The sequence below is a fragment of the Amblyraja radiata genome, unplaced genomic scaffold (genome assembly GCF_010909765.2).
Source record: "Amblyraja radiata isolate CabotCenter1 unplaced genomic scaffold, sAmbRad1.1.pri S36, whole genome shotgun sequence".
Classification (NCBI taxonomy): domain Eukaryota; kingdom Metazoa; phylum Chordata; class Chondrichthyes; order Rajiformes; family Rajidae; genus Amblyraja; species Amblyraja radiata.
Genome location: NW_022630149.1, coordinates 570,273 through 575,013, shown reverse-complemented (window position 1 = coordinate 575,013; position 4,741 = coordinate 570,273).

Below are 4,741 nucleotides of genomic sequence, written 5' to 3'. Positions count from 1 at the left end.
CAAAGATCATAGAGCGGAGCTTTTTCCCAGACGTCAGTCTGAAGAAGGGTCTCGACCAGAAACGTCTCCCATTCCTTCGCTCCACAGATGCTGCCTCACCCGCTGAGTTTCTCCAGCTTTTTGTCTAACTTCGATTTTTCCAGCATCTGCAGTTCTTTCTTAAACAGAGAGTTTTAAAATGTCATATGTTCCAAAACGGAACAGAAATTCTTACGTGTAGGAATGAACTGCAGATGCTGGTTTAAACCAAAGATACTAGAGGAGCTTTGGTTTAAACCGAAGATAGATACAAAAACGCTGGAGTAACTCAGCGGGTCAGACAGTATATATTTATTTTTTAATTTGATGTTAATATTTAAACTCTCATCCTTAAACATGGCATTAACTGTGAAGCTTTGTTAAACTTGCGCTGTGAATGTATCTAAATTGATACACACGAAGGAACGCCTCGTACACACATAAAGGTCACCTGTGCTGCTTGAGGACAAACTCAAAACAAAGTTACAACAGAATGAGAGGCCATTTGGCCCGTCATGTCGGTGTTGCTGGGGAAAAATCAAGGCAATTTTCCAAAGGAGAATTCTTGCCTCGGACATTCTTGCTATTCTTGCAGTTTTGGTCTCCTAATTTGAGGAAGGACATTCTTGCTATTGAGGGAGTGCAGCGTAGGTTCACCAGGTTAATTCCGGGATGGCGGGACTGGCATATGCTGAGAGAATGGAGCGGCTGGGCTTGTATACTCTGGAGTTTAGAAGGATGAGAGGGTATCTTATTGAAACATATTAGATTATTAAGGGTTTGGACATGCTGGAGGTTTCGAGGTTATACTGTACTGTATAGGCCACGCGTGGGAAAGCTGAGGAGTTTTGGCCCGGGGGCCGCGCGCACAGTCCGGCGCTCCGTCCAACTCATGAACCGATGACCGGCCGTGAGAAGGAGGTGGTGGTGTCGGCGGTCAGCGAAGGGTCGGACAGCCGACCGACCGACAGGGCCACGGGCGAGGCGCTGCTGCTGCACTCCACGGGCTGCACTACGTCGGGATGGGTGAGGCGGGGTCCGACCCGACAGTCCCCTCGACCCGAGTAGTGGCCGTCAAATACGGGACAAGGGCGGTCCCATACAGGACAAACCAATTTAGCCCAATAAATGGGATGTCCCGGCTGATACAGGACAATTGGCGAGCCTAGTTACTCCAGCACTTTGTGTCTTTTAAGAAGTGATTCAGGTTTCTATAATCTTTGTGTTTAAGAAGGAACTGCAGATACCGGGAAAATGAAGGTACACAAAAATGCTGGAGAAACTCAGCGGGTGCAGCAGCATCTATGGAGCGAAGGAGATAGGCAACGTTTCGGGCCGAAACCCTTCTTTGCATCGCTCGCCATCTCCTGTTCTAATGCGGTTCTACAATGAACCGCAAAGACAAATTCAGCACTCCGTGGGATGGGAGAATTTTCAATGTTAACAGCAGAAGAGAGGCTAGAGGATCAGGTGAGAGGTCTGAAGCAGAGTCTCGACCCGAAACATCGCCAATTTCTTCTCTCCAGAGATGCTACCTGTCCCGCTGAGTTACTCAAACATTTAGGCAATAGACAATAGGTGCAGGAGTAGGCCATTCGGCCCTTCGAGCCAGCACCGCCATTCATTGTATTGTTGTATTGTATTCAAATTTATTGTCATTGTCTCAATTAGAGACAACAAAATGAATTTCCCTTTAGTCAGTATCATAAAAATAAATAAATAATAAAACATTAAAAATAAAATAGAATTTATAAAAAAAGCACAAACACAGAAAGTCCACGACACAACATAACACAATGCGGGAGTTGTGGCGTCAGCGTTCACCCCAGGAATGGGGGGAGGGTTGGGTGGGGGGTTTGGGGGGTGGTGGGTGCGATGAGAGTCCTCCCCCCCTCCCCCCGGATCGGCCCTCTCCATTCCCTGCCTTGTGCCCGAACACCAGGATCGTGGGACCAAAATGCAACCAGAACTTGATGAGCAGCCCCTTCAGATATTGGTAGAGGGGCAGCAACCTCGTTACCGTTGGCAACATCCCATTGTGATGTTAAATGTGGCCCAACGTTTGGAAGAAGATAGGAATTTATCAGATTGACACACACGCACGCACGCACGCACACACGCACGCACACACACACACACACACACACCTACCTACCTACCTACCTACCTACCTACCTGGTTGGAAGACTTCATGGCCAGACATGAAGAAGCGGGTGGGCATGAAATGGTCAATGTATGATAGGTACGTGCAAGCTCAGGTTCACTCTTAAAGACAGAACAGGTCTCTTGTTCCGCGCAGTCACCCCACAGCATTGTTATTCCACATAGGTAAAGAGAACAGCCATGGGCACTGAATGCAACACAATGAATGGAATAACACGGTGGCGCGGCGCTAGAGTTACTGCCTCACAGCCCCAGAGACTCAGGCTCGATCCTGAGTATGTCATGATCGTGATATCCATGACCGCATGGAGATCTTCGGTTTCCTCCCACACTCCAAAGACGTACAGGCTTGCAGGTTAATTGGCTTGGTGTAAATGTAAAATTGGTCCTAAGGTAGTGTTAATGTGTGGGGATCGCTGGTCGGTGCGGACTCGGTTGGCCGAATGGCCTGTTTCCGCGTTGTATCTCTAAACATCTCCAAGACAAACACACATGGGCGTTGAAGACAACTCAATAAATTGAACGAGGGACACGCTGATCGCCACTTGAAGGAGGCCATGGATCTCCAGAAATGCCCATGTTCTCCAGGGAAGGTAGACACAATTGCTGGAGAAACTCAGCGGGTGAGGCAGCATCTATGGAGCGAAGGAACAGGTGACGTTTCAGGTCGAGATCCTTCTTCACACAGAAGTAAGGGGGGGGGGGGAGGGGAGGGGGTGCGGGAAGAAGAAAGGAGGAGGCGGAGACAGTGGGCGGAGGGAGAGCTGGGATGGGGAGGAGAAAGCAGGGACTACCTAAAATTGGAGGTCAATGTTTATACCGCTGGGGTGCAAACTGCCCAAGCGGAACATGAGGTGCTGCTCCTCCAATTTACGGTGGGCTCTGACCATGGAGGTTGGAGGAGGTGCAGGTGAACCTCTGCCCCACCTGAAAATACTGCTTGGGTCCTTGAATGGACTCGAGGGGGGAGGTAAAGCGACAGTTGTAGCATTTGTCGCTTTACCAATGGCAGGAAATGCTACACTTGTCGCTTTACCTCCCCCTTTGACTCCATCCAAGGACCCAAGCAGTCGTTCCAGGTGCGGCAGATGTTTACCTGCACCTCCTCCAACCTCATCTATTGCATCCGCTGCACTAGGTGTCAGCTGCTCTACATCGGTGAGACCAAGCGCAGGCTCGGCGATCGCTTCGCCCAACACCTCCGCTCAGTTCGCAATAACCAACCTGATCTCCCGGTGGCTCAGCACTTCAACTCCCCCTCCCATTCCCAATCCGACCTTTCTGTCCTGGGCCTCCTCCATGGTCAGAGTGAGGCCCACCGTAAATTAGAGGAGCAGCACCTCATATTTCGATTGGGTAGTTTACACCCCAGCGGTATGAACATTGACTTCTCCAATTTCAGGTAGTCCCTGCTTTCTCCTCCCCTTCTCACCTCTCCCTCAGCCCACTGTCTCCGCCTCTTCCTTTCTTCTTCCCGCACCCCGCACCCTCACATCAGTCTGAAGAAGGGTCTCGACCCGAAACGTCACCTGTTCCTTCGCTCCATAGATGCTGCCTCACCCGCTGAGTTTCTCCAGTATTTTTGTCTACCTTCGATTTTCCAGCATCTGCAGTTCCTTCTTAAACATGTTCTCCAGAGATGTTGCTAAACCCATTGAGTTATTTTAGTATTTTGTGTCAATTTACAGGGAAAGGAAGCCCTTTTTCGGAGAAGGTTTTTTTTTGGTGTAATTGTAAATATTACTGAACAAGATAACGGAACTTGTCCATTTGTCGATATGGTCATTTGCTAAATCCAATTCCGATTCTTCTCTTCCCTTTAAGTCTTTTCACCCATTCATTAAGTAGAATGTTGACCCAACGAAACCATAGTGTTGCAAGGTTACGTAGAGTAGCAGCAATTGTGAAAGATAAAATATGAGCCTTGACTATAGTCCACGGAGGGAGCAGGGCTAAAGTACAAATGTGTAAGAAAGAACTGCAGATGCTGGTTTAAATCGAAGGTAGACACTAAATGCTGGAGTAACTCAGCGGGCGAGGCAGCATCTCTGGAGAGAAGGAATGGGCGATGTTTCGCGTTGAGACCCTTCTTCAGACTGATGTCAGAGGAGGGGGCGAGACAAAGATAGAATGTAGTCGGAGACAGTAAGACTGATGGGAGAACTGGGAAGGGGTAGGGGATGGAGAGAGAAAGCAAGGTTTCGCTTGGGTAGTTTATACCCCAGCGGTATGAACATTGAATTCTCTAACTTCTGATAGCCCTTGCTTTCTCTCTCCATCCCATTCCCCTTCTCCCACTAGACTTACTGTCTCCGCCTACATTCTAGCTTGGGTGCTGTCTGTACGGGGTTTGCACGCTCTCCCCGTAACGTGCGTGGGTTTTCGCCGAGATCTTCGGTTTCCTCCCACACTCCAAAGACGTACAGGTTAATTAGTTTTGGTAAATGCAAAAATTGTCCCTAGTGGGTGTAGGATAGTGTTAATGTGCGGGGATCGCTGGTCCTGCTGGGCCGAAGGGCCTGTTTCCGGGCTGTATCTCCAAACTGAACTAAACGTACAA